The sequence below is a fragment of the Marmota monax genome, unplaced genomic scaffold (assembly GCF_021218885.2).
Source record: "Marmota monax isolate L192 unplaced genomic scaffold, Marmota_monax_Labrador192_F-V1.1 WCK01_AAM20220418_F8-fsc00007, whole genome shotgun sequence".
NCBI classification, from domain to species: Eukaryota; Metazoa; Chordata; class Mammalia; order Rodentia; family Sciuridae; genus Marmota; species Marmota monax.
The window spans coordinates 21,464,697-21,480,680 of NW_026692781.1; the positions used below are offsets into that span (position 1 = coordinate 21,464,697).

General features: G+C 33.6%; 1 protein-coding gene across 16 annotated transcripts in view; it reads left to right on the plus strand.

Annotated features, from left to right (window-relative positions):
• Nucleotides 1-15,984, plus strand: part of Gulp1 (GULP PTB domain containing engulfment adaptor 1) — a 287,088-nt gene that overhangs the window by 75,471 nt on the left and 195,633 nt on the right. The gene's annotated exons all lie outside the window — the stretch shown is intronic.

The window sequence follows — 15,984 nt, forward strand, 5'->3', positions numbered from 1 at the left end:
TCAGGGCATGGCACAATAGTGGAGATTCAGGTGGTATTTAATATGGAGACACCTAGGGCTATAACAGGTGTTCTTTTTGTAGTCCAGCTCTGCTCATGTCAGTGCATGGGATTTATTTGTCAAATTTTAGTTTCTGAAGAAAGAGTGTGACAAAAGTATGATATGATACTAGGAACACAGATACAGGTACCAGGATAGTGATAGTTGCATACTGAAACTCAACAAGGGTGCAGAATTAGGAATGTAATGTCTATACCCCCTTAACACAATGGATGGCTTCCAGGAGGAAGGAGGCTGTTACTCTGGGCCCAGCAATCAGCCTTGTCCATCAGCCAGTCAGCAGAGTGCAGAACATGATTGAATGAGGAATGGAAAAGCGTAGGTATTCTCTTCCCTAAAGTGATTTGTCTGTGGGGTAGGGTGGTTTGGGAATCCAACGATGAAGCCTTGGAAATAAGGATGTAGTAATGTTCTGTGGGTGTCCTTGTAATTATGAGCACACCTTGTTCCTCCTCCTCCCTTGGCATCTTTATCTTTTCTTACTCCTTTCTACTTCTCATGCCTTTCTCTTTTCTCTTTCAACCTTTGCTTCCCCCCTTTTTCCCCTCAGATGCAGGGTATATTTTGTAAGCATGAAAAAAGTTTTGTACCTAATATTTTATGGCTGGAAACTAAAATCTAATATATAACTAAGAATAATCTAGGAAAAATGTGTGGGGATCCATAACATTGAGTGAAATTTTATCTATTTATTTCTTTTGCAACATTGATACAGTCTTAAGAATACATTTAATTTAGCCTTGTTTAAAAAAAATAAACCACACAATGCTTTAAGCACAACAAAAAATACAGGAGCCATTATATTGCTTTATTGTTCTTGGGAAGAAAGAAATATCACAGGAGAAATTTGTTGTTTTTGCTTTTGAATTAGCTACAGAAGAATAGATATCTACAGATTTATATGACCTTCCCCCCCACCTTTTCATTGGTGCATTATAATTCCTTGGGAATATATTAATTGAGTAGAATAAATATGAAATTATTTTACAATGTTGGATATAATGAAGTTTTTGCTGTTTTTTGTTTGTTTTGTTTTGTTTTTTAATCACTGATTCTTAAGGGGAATATTAAGGAGACAGGACAGAAGAGATGGTGTTAGATTCTTTGGGTTACAAAGAAAAAGACTCAGGTTACCCAGGTAAGGTTAAGCTTGGGGATGAAGACAGGAGTTCTGGCCATGTGTACAGTCTTTAAGGATTTTTCCAGGGAAAATGGACTGAGATTAAGAAATGGAAAGTAACCAGCGCAGCTCTTCCAAGCAGATTCCCTCTCTGCCCTCTAGTGACAGAGTTGATTCTCTACCTTTGTAATGAGAAAGGTTCCCTTCTGTCTTGCTTTTTCTGTGGCTCCCAACACTCTCTTCTGGATCATATTTCTTTGTCTTCTTCTGACCCGTTTTCTGATCACTCACAGTTCTTATTCTGCATGACTTCTACTGTCTCCTAACATTTGTAAAGCATCTTCTTCTTATGTATCTTTTGTTTTCTTTTCTAGTCACAGAGACTGATTCAGAATCTAGAACATGTTCTCTGTTATGGTAATTCAGTTTCTCTGTTTTGGTGGAGCTTTTGTTGCTGTGGGGTTCAGGTTCCTGTAGAAGACTTAGATCAGTTGGTCTTAACCTAGGTGCTCACGCTGGTCTCTTTAGAAGGAGGAGGGTTATGCTCAATGCCTCAGATAGGGTTATTCTTTCAGCAGGAGGAGGAGAGCAGGATGCTCGCAGATGAGATTTATAGCAGCAATAGTCGTTTTCTGAGCATACAGATGGCTAGTTTGAATATGGTGAGAAATTACTTGGGCATGCGGAGAATGGTGGTTGGAGGACCACCTGCAGTGCCTACACCAGGGACCTGCTCATAGTTGACCTTCCATGTATTTTTGCTTTGAGCAAAGCAGTCAGTGAATAAGAAATACTTATTTCTCATTTTGTTTTTGAGGCTGTCTTTGGATTTTGTTGCAAATTTTACTTATCACCTCCCTCATTTAATTTATATATTTCCCTTCCAATTTCATTTTCATTTTATGGGTTAATTTCCACCCATAGGTGGGACTTAAAAATACATAAGTTACTTCTCCAGGAAATTGCACTTACTTGATATTGATGGCATTTGTAAGCATATAAGACTATTTCATTTTTTTTTTTAAAGGAACAAAGATTACATCTCAGAGTATTGTCTCTATCTTGGAAACATTACTTCTCTATAAAATCCCTTAGCAGGTGCTCACAGATTATTCAGATAGTATCCACTAAAAGCACAGCTAGAGTTTTTAAAATGGGAGATGAAGTTGCCTTTCAAATGTAAGTTACTTCTGTTTAAATAACAGTCTCTCTCTCTCTCTCTCTCTCTCTCTCTCTCTCTCTCTCTCTCTCTCTCTCTCTCCCCTCCTCCCCTTCTCCCTTTCTCCACCCACTTCTGTCTCTGTCTTCTCCCACCCCTTGTTTATGTGTTTGTTGTCAGAGTAGAGCTCCTGACTTACTAATAAGATTCTCTTACTTTAACTCTTTCCTTTCCTCACCCAAATCCTTCCCAAACATGTATCTAGCATTTACTGTGGACCAGGCATAAAGAAAATGATGCAATTTCAGTATAATTCAGACCTATAGCAAGGGCGTGATTGCCACATTTAAAATGCAGCTGGCAAGATACAAGTATTTTGAATACTATGGTTTCCTTGATTAGGCAGTAATTTCCATTCATTTGTACACACATCTGCCACATAGTTTCAGACTTCATACTGTATCTGTTTTCTTCTATAGCAGATATTCTTGGCAGATATTAATAGAAAAAAGACCAAACTTCACCATTATTTTAATTGACAATAAACAATTCATAGTTTAGGATAGTTTTCTTATAAGACTACCCCTTATCCAAAATGGATAAGAGCTTTTCTATTCCAGGACTATCAATAAAAACTTTAAGAGCTTACCAAAAAAGTGCAATCAAAGGATAAATAACACATAGGATTAGTATGCAAACTATGTGTGATATCATCCAGGTGTAAAAAGGAAATAAAGTTGTGGTCGTGGCTCTGATGCTACTAACTCAATTCTCATTGTTATGTTTCTCTTTGGTAAAAGAGGAAAAATGGAATATTATATATGGGACATGGTTGTTTGGAAAATAAAATGCAATTATGTCAGTGAAAGCACTTGGAAAAATGAAAAGAACCTTACCAATTCATCATCAGAGACTGACCTAATTTGTACAGATTACTACTTAGAAATTAAGAATTAAGTTAGATGAAACTGTTTAATGGGCTGACATTGATTTTAGCATTTATTACAAGTTATTATAATTCATTTGCATGTATGTCTCCTCTACTTTATTTGAAGCTAAATTTCTTCATCTCTTTTCCCAGTCCAAAATGCAATGCCAGACACTGAGCAAGTGTTCAATAAATGTTAATCAGATGAATAAAACTAGGGAGAAGATGAGGAAAGAATAATCTTTAAAATATCAGAATATGCTTATTATAAAGTATCCCAGCAACTTTGCCATATTTTACAGAGAGAGGTACATGTATCATACTAAGTCATTGATTCATCTGTGCCTCAAACTGAGATTGGAAGATTTTTGTTCCCTTCAGCTCACTTGCTGTAAATGGTTACAGCACACTAGAAAGAAGAATGTGCTCCTGGCAGTATTGTCCTCATTAACTGTATTACGCAATGTCTTCATTGTCTGAAATAATGTTTCCTACTGATTTGATTTTAAGTGTTTTCATGCACAGCAAAGAGATGAAGACTGGTTTGTCCAGTTTTCCAGAGATGAGTTCTCCAGGGGAGTGATTTCCTATGGCCGATGCTAGTTTTTTCCCTTTAACGAATAGATGCTGAAAATTAGGAAGATTTTTCTTTGATTATCTTCTTCTTTTAATGAATCACAACTTGGAAATTAGAAATTCTTGCTATTGCATGTTCTTGTATTTTCTGTGGTTCCTTGTTGAAATGTCTTACTGAAAGTTTACATGGAAGGGCAGATTTTTATTCTACTTACTGGAAAAGGGAAGTTTGGTTGAACATTTTACTTCTTCAGCACAAGTCATTACTTATCCTGGAATGCATCTTTTGTTGCTGGTAAAGTGATCTCACATTTGTATAGTGCTTACAGCTTTCACACATGCCCCTAGGAGAGAGGGAAGAAAGATAACGTAGTGTTGCAAAATGTGCTATAAGTTATAGAACATTTGATTTAACTTCCATGCAACATACTTAGCCATCAAATTAAGTTAGACTTGATGTTATTATTTGGCATTGCCATCACTTTTATTTTTTCTGATAAATCTGTGAACAAAGAAGAGATTTACTAAATCTCCTTTAAACTATGTCATTGGGTCTTGGGAGATTAAATTCAACAAAATGATTGCTGTCTTCTTTGCTCACAGATGGAAAACTATCTTCAAATATCACAGATCAGTTGGAAAAGAAGAAATTTTAAAAGTATTGTTAAGGCAGAAAAAACTTCTTTTGATGAAGAAAATGTAGAGAAGTCTTAACAAAAAGATGATCACAGAAGGGTATATATAGTGTTTGTTCTTTATAAGTAATTTATATATTAATTTTATAGTCTAGATGATATTTTATGGGGATGGAGAAGGTAATCATTCAAATACCTATTTATCATGCATGACTTGTTTCTTCAGTGGTTATAGTTGGTGGAATTCTATTTGAGTTGGGACTTAGTGCTAAGGGAAAGGGGAAAAATGGAGAAAAAAAATCTAGAGATGATCAGGTACTTGTGGGGAGCAGTAAATAGTGATATATATATTTGAACCCAGAGAAGAAAAACGGTCATAACACTTTTATAAGGGAACAAAAATGAAAAATGAGATTTCATAAGCTAAACTTTTATGCATTTAATAGTTGATATTTGGGGAAAACTTTTTAATATGTTATATTTTGTGATACTGTGACATGGTCCAGCACCCGGTCTTCAAAATGAAATTGTGAAACTGTAGACTCAGGTATCTGATATATCTATAACTTTCTTATAAAATAAAGTTGAGTTTATATTTCTAGTTCTACAAGTGCTGATATTTCAAGTGATTATTTTCAATAGGCTCTTCAGACATCACACAGAAGATATCAAATCCTTAGGCATGGAAAGCTATTAAAGGTCCAGATGTCAAAGCAGATACTTCACTGTAGAAACTTCATTGCCCAGTTAGTAGGACACAAAAGATTTACTTAGCTACTATCCTTGTACAGAGCTTTAAAGAAATAAGGAATTACCTTCTCATAGTAGAAGAAGGTTAGAATAATTCTATTCAGCAACCAATATGTTTTTTTTAATTTGCTTTACATTGTAAAATATTATGGTAACTCCTCAGCAATGAGATATCATTCACTGTGTGTAATTTTTAAATGAGGAAATTTTTCACATCAATATTGAACATGAAGTTTATGAAATTGTTCATATCTTGGCTAAATCTGTTTATTTACTATTTGATCTCCTCCATGATTCTCAACAGAAGAAAGATATAATTAATATTGTAATATTCCTACCTATATTTGGTGAAACACTGTATTGCATCTTAAGCAAACATAAAAATTTTGAAGTCTCTAAAGTTCTCCCTATTTATCTGAAAAACCTACTAAAGGCTCATTTGAAATTTCGTGTGCTTTCAAAGTCTCTAACAAAAATGCGTATTTTCAAAACAACAAAAGAGTGGTTGAATAATAATTTTGCAGGAAAATTTTATTTTCTTCAGCATATCAATCATTTTGTCCCATTATTATTTTGTGATGTTAGTTCAACTAAGGGAAAGCCATATAAAATTCAATAAAGTATGTCCCTATAAGTAGTGTCCCTGTAAGTAGTGTACATTTAAGAGTAATTATTTGGTTATACTTGACAGAAAACAACTAAAACTTAGTTGAAACAAAATATACATTGGTTATCGTAATCAAAAGTTCTATAGTGGTCTTCAAGCATGGCTGAATCCAGATACAAACACACACTCTCACACACACACATATGTATGTGTGTGTGTGTGTGTGTGTATTATTAGTTATTGATAAAACTTTATTTATTTATTTGTTTCTATGTGCTGCTGAGAATCGAACCTAGTGCCTCACACATGCCAGGCAATTGCTCTACCACTGAGGCACAACCCCAGCCCAGGCAGTCATATATTTATTTCTTTCTCACTACCCTGCTTTCCAGGGTAAGATAGCTGGATATTTCAAGTCAAGAAATATAATGTCCAAATAAATTTCAGGCTTTCATTTGTGCAGTTAATTAACTCAAGGGGAAAGAGTTTACTTCTTTCAAGGTTTAGAGAAAGGCACTGATTTTATCTTGCATATTGTAACTTTATCCACACTTTTTTTCATGAATGCTTATGACTAGGATCATGCTCTTATTGCCCTGTCCTGGTACTGGCATTGCCGTCCATACCCAAATATGTCTGCGGGAAGAAGGGAAAAAGTGTGGGTGTGCAAAAAAAAAAAAAAAAAAAAAACCCAGAATGCTATTCCCAGAATGTTTGGGGGTGGCGAAGGGTTGGGGTGGTGTCAAGAGAGCACAATGTAAGTATATACTAAAGTAAATGAAGAATGAAAGATGTAGTGTTGTGAAAATGTCACCTGATAAATGAGCAGCAGTTCAAAATAGTACACTAACATTTGGCATTAGAGAAGCATACAGAATAATTGTAGAACATTCTGAAAATGTTTGCTAAAGAAAAGAATTCAAACATGCCCGGTCACTATATAAGACACTTGTGATATTTGCATCTCTGAGTCTGTTTCTTCATTCATAAAATAATAATTATATGATTAACAGTAGATTCATATGTATACTTTTGGTGCTGCATTATAATGATATGAAAAGTTTCCCAGATTTTATTGAGTGTATAATTTAAAGTGAATTGTATCCAATTATGGTGATATTGCAATTAATTTAGGATAAAGACAAGATTAAGTAAAATTCTCCTCATCCCCAACCAATTGTGGGAAATTGAAGACTGAATTATAGCTCATTAAAATTTGCATTTAAATATATTACACACTTTGTGGAGAGTATCACGAGTAACATTAGGCTTCATAGGACTAGAAAATCTAAACTAGTGACTATTTATATAATCCAAGTTAATGAATACTTTCTAATCTATCTTTTCATTAAATAATCAACCAATTCTTGGCTTCTTTCATTTGAATAGTATTTATTGTGTGACTATTTAAAAACTGCTTAATAAGGGCCTTTATTGAATAGCTGCTTTCCTGAATTCTGAAATATATTTACATGATATGTAGCTTTTATTAGTATTATAAAGTCTTCTAAAAATTAAGTGTGGCTTTTGACAGTTTTTTTTTTTTTCACATTTAAAAATATCTTAACAATCAGTTTTTAAAAACTGGTACATTATAATTATACCAGGAGGTATTTATTGTTATATATTCATACGTGCACACAGTACAACAGTATAATTTGGCTAGTACCGTGCTCTACTACCCTTACCTGTCCCTTTTCTCTAGTCTACTAGATTCCCTTTAATTTTTTCTTTTTAAAAATTAATTAATTTATTTTACTTAGGTATATATGACAGCTGAATGCATTTTGATTCATTGTACATGATTGCAGAACAACTTTTCATTTCTCTGGTTATACATGATATGACATCACAACATATGTGCAGTCATACATGTACCTAGGTTAATGATGTTCATCTCATTCCACCATCTTTCCTTCCCCCATTTCCACTCCTCACCCCTCCCTCTCATTTGCCCCATCAAAGTTCCTCTATTCCTCCCATGCTACCCTCCCCACCCACATTATAGATAAGCATCTACTTATCAGATAGAACATTGGTTTTGGGTTTGGCTTACTTCACTTAGCATGATAGTCTCCAACTCCACCTATTTACCTACAAATGCCATAATTTTAATTCTCTTTTAATGCTGAGTAATATTACATTGTGTGTGTGTGTATGTATATATATAATATATATATCACAGTTTATATATATATATATAAATATATATATAAATATATATATAAATATATATATATATATATATATATATATATATATATATATATATATCACAGTTTCTTTATCCAATCATCTATTGAAGGGCCTTTTGATATCACAGTTTCTTTATCCAATCATCTATTGAAGGGCCTTTTGGTTGCTTCCACAGTTTAGCTATTGTGAATTGAGCTGCTGTAAACATTTGATGTGGCTGTGACACTATAGTATGCTAATTTTAAGTCCTTTGGATATAGACTGAGCAGTGGCATAGCTGAGTCAAATGGTGGTTCCATTCTAAGTTTTCTAAGGAATTTCCATACTGCTTTCCAGATTGGTTACACCAATTTGCAGTCCCAACAGAAATGTGTGAGTGTGCCTCTTCCCCCACATCCTTGTTAACATTTACTGTTGTCTGTATTCATGATAACTGCCATTCTGACTGGTATGAGATGAAATCTTGATTTGCGTTTCTCTAGTTACTAGAGATGTTGAACATTTTTTCATATTTTGTTGTCCAAATATATATCTTCTTCTTAAAAGTGTCTTTTCAGTTCTTTGGCCCATTTATTAATTGGGTTGTTTGTGTTTATGGTGCTAAGTTTTTTGAGTTCTTTATATATCCTGGAGATTAGTGCTCTATCTGACCTGCGTGTAGGAAAAATTTGCTCCCCAAATGTAGGCTCTCTCTTCACCTCATTGATGTTTCTTTTGCTGAAAAGAAGCTTTTTAGTTTGAGTCCATCCCATTTATTAATTCTTAATTTTATTTCTTGTGCTTTAGGAGTCTTGTTAAGGAAGTTGGGGCCTAATCCGACGTGATGAAGATTTGGGACTACTTTTTCCTGTGTTAAACACAGGGTATCTGGTCTAATTCCTAGGACCTTGATATACTTTGAGCTGAGTTTTGTGCATGGTGAGAGATAGGGGTTTATTTTCATTTTGCTGCACATGGATTTTCAGTTATCCCTGCACCGTTTGTTGAAGAGGCTATTTTTTCTCCAATGTATGTTTTTGGCGTCTTTGTCTAGTATGAGATAACTATATTTTTGTGGGTTTGTCTCTGTGTCTTCTATTCTGGATTTTTGATCTATATGTCTATTTTGGTGCCAATATCATGCCATTCTTGTTACTATAGCTTTTTAGTTTAAGGTCTGGTATTATGATGCAGTATTATGATATTGCATCATAATACATTTAAGGATTATTATCCTTAATAATCTTGTTAAGGATTGCTTTGGTTATTCTTGGTGTCTTATTTTTCCAAATGAATTTCATAATTGTTTTTTTCTATTTCATAAGGAATAATATGGGATTTTAACTGGAATTGCATTGAATCTGTATAGTGCTTTGGGTAGTATGGCCATTTGGATAATATTAATTTTGTCTATCCAAGAGCATGGGAGATCTTTCCATCTTCTAAAGACTTCTTCAATTTCTTTATTCAGTGTTCTGTAGTTTTCATTATAGAAGTCTTTCACCTCTTTTGTTAAGTTGGTTCCCAAGTATTTTTTTTTTTTTGAGGCTATTGTGAATGGGGTCATTTTCCTAATTTCTCTTTCAGAGAAATTATCACTGATGTATAGAAACACAATTGATTTATGGGTATTGATTTTATATTCTGCTACTTCACTGAATTCATTAATTAATTCTAGAAGTTTTCTGGTGGAATTTTTTGGATCCTTTGAGTATAGAATCATGTCATCAGCAAATAACGATAGTTTGCGTTCTTCTTTTCCTATCTGTATACCTTCAGTTTCTTTTGTCTGTCTAATTGCTCTGGCTGGAGTTTCAAGGACCATGTTGAAGTGGTGAAAGAGGGCATTTTTGTCTTATTCCAGGTTTTAGAGGGAATGTTTCCAATTTTTCTCCATTTAGAATTATGTTAGCCTTTGGTTTAGCATAGATAGCTTTCACAGTGTTGAAATATGTTCCTACTTTCCCTAGTTTTTCTAATGTTTTGAACATGAAAGGGTACTGTATTTTGTCAAATACTTTCTCTGCATCAGTTGGTATAATCATATGATTCTTATCTTTAAGTCTATTGATGTGATGAATCATATTTATTAATTTCCTTATGTTGACCCGAACTTGCATCCCTGAAATAAACCCCATTTGATCATTATGCACTATTTTTTATATGTTTTTATATGCAATTTGCCAGAATTTTATTGAGAATTTTTGCATCAATGCTCTTCAGGGATATTGGTCTGAAATTTTCTTTCATTGATGTATCTCTGCCTGGTTTTGGTATCAGGGTGATACCACTTCATAGAATGAGTTTGGAAGGTTTCCTTCCTTTTTTATTTCATGGAATAATTAGAGGAGTGTTGGAATTAATTCTTATTTGTGGGTCTTATAGAATTCAGCTGTGAATCCATCTGGTCCCAATGTTTTCTTGGTTGGTAGGCTTTTGATGGCATCTTATATTTTCCTTCCTTGAAACTGATCTGTATCTGTTCAAATTGTGTGTGTCCTCTTGACTCAGTTTGGGTTGATCATTTGCCTCTAGAAATTTATTGGTGACTTCAAGATTTTCTATTCTAATGGAGTATACATTTTCAAAATAGTTTCTAATTGTCTTTTATTTTTTAGTTGTATTTCAGTAGTGTCTGTCATGATTTTTTTTTCATCACAAATTTTAGTAATTTGAGTTTTCTCCTTCCTTCTTTTCATTAGAGTGGCTAAGGGCTTGCCAATTTTATTTATTTTTTCAAAGATTCAACTTTTTGTTTTGTCAATTTTTGAATTGTTTCTTTTGTTTCAATTTCATTGATTTCTGCTCTGATTTTAATCATGTCCTGTCTTCTACTACGTTTGGTATTGGTTTCTTCTTATTTTTCTAGGGCTTTGAAATGTAATGTTAGGTCGTTTATTTGTTGACTTTTTTTTCTTTTGGTGAATAAGCTTAATGCAGTGAACTTTCCTCTTAGCACTGCCTTTATAGTGTCCCAGAGATTTTGATAAGTTGTATAAGAATTTCATTTACCTCTAAGATTTTAATGTTTTTATCTCCTCCCTGATGTCTTCTGTTATCCATGTGTCATTCAATAGCATATTGTTTAGTCTCCAGGAGTTGGAGTAGCTTCTCTTTTAATGTTTATCATTGATTTCTAGTTTTATTCCATTATGGTCTGATAGAATGCAGGGTAGTATCTTCAATGTTTTGTACTTGACAAGACTTGCTTTGTGGTATAACATATGGTCTCTTGGAGAAGGATCCATGTGCTGCTGAGAAGAACATGTATTTGCTTATTGATGGATGGAATATTCTATATATGTCTATTAAGTTCAAATTATTGATTGTATTATTGAATTAGATAGTTTATTTGTTTAGTTTTTGTTTGGAAGATCTATCTAGAGGTGATAGAGGTGTGTTGAAGTCATCTAGTATTATTGGGTTGTGGTCCATTTGGTTCTTGTATTTGAGAAGAGTTTGTTTGACATACATAGATGTCCCATTGTTTGGGGCATAGGTATCTATGATTGTTATGTCTTGTTGATGTATGAATCCTTTAAGCAGTATGAAATGTCTTTCTTTATCCCTTTTCACTAGCTTTGGTTTGAAGTCCACTTTATCTGATATGAGGATGGATATTGCTGCTTGTTTACATAGTCCATGTGAGTGGTATGTTTTTTTTTCCCACCCTTCCACCTTCAGTCTGTGGATGTCTTTTAGTGAGATAGTCTTTTGAAGGAAACATATTGTTGGGTCTTTTTTCTTTAATTGAATATGTCAGTCTGTGTCTTTTAATTGATGGAGTTGAGGCCATTCACATTCAGGGTTATTTTTGAAATATGATTTGTATTCCCAGACATTTTGGGTTATTTTTGTTTTGTTTTTTTTATCTTGACTTGGTTTGACCTTGATTGGCCTTTCCTTTAGTGTAGTTCCTCTCTTTGCTGATTTTCATTGTTGTTTTTCATTTCCTCCTCCTGGAATATTTTGTGGAGAATGCTCTGTATTGCAGGCTTTCTCACTTTAAATTCTTTTAACTTTTGTTTATCATGAAAAGTTTTCATTTTGTCACCAAATCTGAAGCTTAATTTTGCTGGATATAAAATTCTTGGTTGGCATCCATTTTCTTTCAGAACTTGGTTTACGTTGTTCCAGGATCTCCTGGCTTGAGAGTCTGGGTTGAAAAATCTGCTGAGATATGAATTGGTCTCCCCGATATGTGATCTGATTTCTTTCATGTCTGCTCTGAGCCACACTAGCAGCAAGATCTTACTAAAATAATATCTATCTATCTATCTATCTATCTCAATGTTATTATAACATTTATACAAATATGTATATACATGTATATCATATATGTTTAACCATATATATGTACCTATATATGTTTTATATATATGTACACCCACATATATACATATTTGTGTGTGTGTGTGTATATATATATATATATACACACACACACACTGTAGCACTTCTCTGTTTTATCATCCTCTTGTCACCTTAGGATAAAATCCAAATTTTACAGCGCAGTGTTCACAAGCTTTCCTGATGTGGTCTCAAGTTGTCACTAGAGCTTTGTGCAGGACAATCGCTTTTAAGTATTTTACTTTCAAGTCAATGTACTGTTTACCTTTCCTGCCACTTGGCGAGTTGTTTCTTATTCTTCCTCTCCCACCTGTGGCCTTTTCCTACTTAGTAGCTAGTTTCTAACTGAAGGTTCACGGGTTCCATCTTTTTTTAAGGAAGATTTTCCGGAAGCTACTCTATGTTTCTGTAGCACCTGACCTTACTATTTATACAGCACTCATTACATTGAAAAAATGCAAAAGAGAATATAGACTTATTTTCCTCTTATTATTGACTAAAACAATCAAGCATTCAAGATATACTTAGTTAATATTAGTTAAGTGGACTAAATGATTTTTCTAATGTATTTTTCTTAAAGAATAGGGGTGTGGTCATGATTATATGTATGCTGTAGCCTTAATGGGAAGACTGGAATACACAGGAAATGATTGCCCCAAGCCACTTAGGACAGATTCCTAAGTCACCACATTTGTACCTTAGGGTGGAAACATTTGAGAAGATCATGGCTGGTTACGGATGGGTAACTGGGGGCATAAACCAGAAGAGGAAACAAACTGGAGTCTGTTTATTAAGTGGAGTGTAATTTACTCTGACATAACTGCATGTAGGTGATAAGGGAAATAAGAAGGACCAGTAATGCTAGGTGTCTCGCTGTTACAGTAAGCGTTGCTCTATTTCTTACTTGAAGTCATTTTTAAAAAGGAGAAAAAAAAATAAACATTAGATCCAAATATCTGATTTGTGTATTTTGAATTTTAGAGACTGTGGGAGATGACTATGTAGGATTTTTTTGCAACATTTTTCGGATTAAATTGAAATAATATTAAATTATTGGACTATGTAGAAATGATAATATTAATAATTGTGATTTGTGTGTCATTTACTGACAAGTAGAGATGACTTTTCATTTGCCTTGTTTGTTCAGTTTGGTTTATTATACAGGAAAATTTAAAGATACAAGTGTTACGTTAACAGTTTGTGTTGCAATTCTAATAATGTTTTTCATAAGTCAGTGTTATTGGGAAAAATGAAAATTTTGCTAAAGGAATGATTGTCTTCATTTATTTCCTATACATCTTCAAATTGTATGAGAATGTCATAAATAGTGGCAAAACAGTATCAAATTAAACATACTAAAATTTAAAAAAAAGCATTTGAATTGGACAGCAGGATTTTATATTAAAATGTAAAATAAAAACATGTTCAAAAGAGCAGCTCATAAGCCAATCTCATTTTTTGAAAGAATATTCTAAGTGTTCTTTCTATGAACAAATATAATCATGTCACCCTTGCAATAATAGATCCAGTGCAGAATATATATCATTTTCCTGCAAAAAGAAAGACAGAAGTAGGCACAAGTTCATTCTTGTTTTTGATGTGGGTATTTTTCTGGGCTTCTTTATTCTGTCACATTGCATAAAATATTCTACTTTGAAAAGTATTTCCTATAGTAAGATCAAGTTTCAGTTAATCTGAAATGCAAATAAAAGCTCTGGGAATGTTAAGTTGAACTGACCATTTTGAGGAACATGTTAATTTTTTTGTACTGGGGATTGAACTCAGGGGCACTCAACCAACCAGACACATCCCCAGCCCTAGTTTGTATTTTATTTAGAGACAGGGTCTCACTGAGTTGCTCAGCGCCTTGCCTTTACTAAGGTGGGCTTTGAACTTGCAGTCTTCCTGCCTCAGCCTCCTGAGCCGCTGGGATTACAGGTGTGTGCCACTGAGCCCAACTATGTTTACTTTTTAATAATATTTTAGAATATGATTTATTGAATATTTTGGTTAACATTTATGTTATCTTGGATAGCTTCTCTCTAATTTTTTAGATTAATATTTGTCACAAATTACCCTCATCCTGAAAAGAACTAGTTTTTACCCCCCTTTTCTTCTTCCCTAAGACAATAAACAAGAAAAATATAATCTTGTTTATTAAATCACTCTGGAAATCATAACATGGTTTCATGGTTTTCTTCTCACTATGTATCATGTTTAAAATTCTCTATCCTCAACGGACAGACCTTTTTTCATAGCTGGCAGTATAGGACAAAGCAGTCTTTACATTTTGAGGAAAGATAAAATGAATTTTATCATTCACATACTCCAAAGTCTAGTGATCAGTAAGAGAATACCATATGATTTAGCAAATATCATCAGACTGGAAGGGCAAATATTATTTGTCTTTAATATATAAAGTATCGATATGTGGCCTTGAAATATTTTAGAATATGATTTATTGAATATTTTGGTTAACATTTACTTATATTTTAATTTATATTGCTTATATTTTAATTCAGATGTTTAAATTGCAGTCTTCTGGGGCAGATGCTCTTGATGAACTGCCTATATGCTGTTCCCCTTAACACTGCAGTTCACACTGGCAGAATCTCCATTATCAGATATTCCTGCATTTGGGTTTCTTTGACTACCAAAGACAACTTTGCCAACCAAAGCAGGCGGGAAGTCTCAGGGAATTAACACCACTGGGAGCATGACTCAGCTAATGATTAATGAGGGTTGGTGTATCCCAATGCCTACTCTTTCATTTTTCAGGTGAGATGTATCTGTCTACACTGGGTATCAGATTTTCCCCAGCCAGTTTACACTGTAGTTGCCAACAGTGTTGATGGACTTGATGATGCTCTCTCTGTTAATAAGAGGCCTTACAGTACTTGTCTCACTTCTTTTCTCCCTACTGGTGTTTCCTGGGATCATCTCACAAATAAATTGTCTTGTAATTGAGTTGTTACATCAGGATTTGCCTCTGGGGGAAGTTAAATTAAGATCTTTTTAAAGCTCTGATAGAAAAGGAAAAGAAAGTGAACAAATAGATAAACAAGTTTCTAAAGAAGATTGCACCTAAGATGAAAGAAGAGTTTTCAGTGTATGTATGTATATATATATGTATACATGTATATATATATATATATATATATATATATATAAATCTTAGATACAAACACAGAAGTAGGAATAAAATAATATTTGATCTCACTCTATTATTGAAGAAAGTAAAAAATGTAGGTATGGTGTCACTGATACTCATATCATGGTGGAGGCAAGACAAATTTGTGTGTGTGTGTGTGTGTGTGTCTCTCTCTCTATATATAATCTCCTTATTTTTGCCAGAAAAAAATGGTGTTTTGGCAAGAAGAGGTATTATTCTGTGATTTTTTTCTGCTACCATATGGATTTTTGTTGGAGGTACATTTGAAGTGACTGAATTAAGGGAAGACCATTTGTGTTGTTGTATCTACCTGGAAAGTCTTTTTCATTTTGTCTGTTGGGATGAAAATTTAAAAGTCTTAACCCAAACTATCTGTTTTGGTTTTAACATGTTGATCAATGGAAGGATAACTATCTAAATGCCTTTTTATCATAATTGAAGTGGAATGAAAA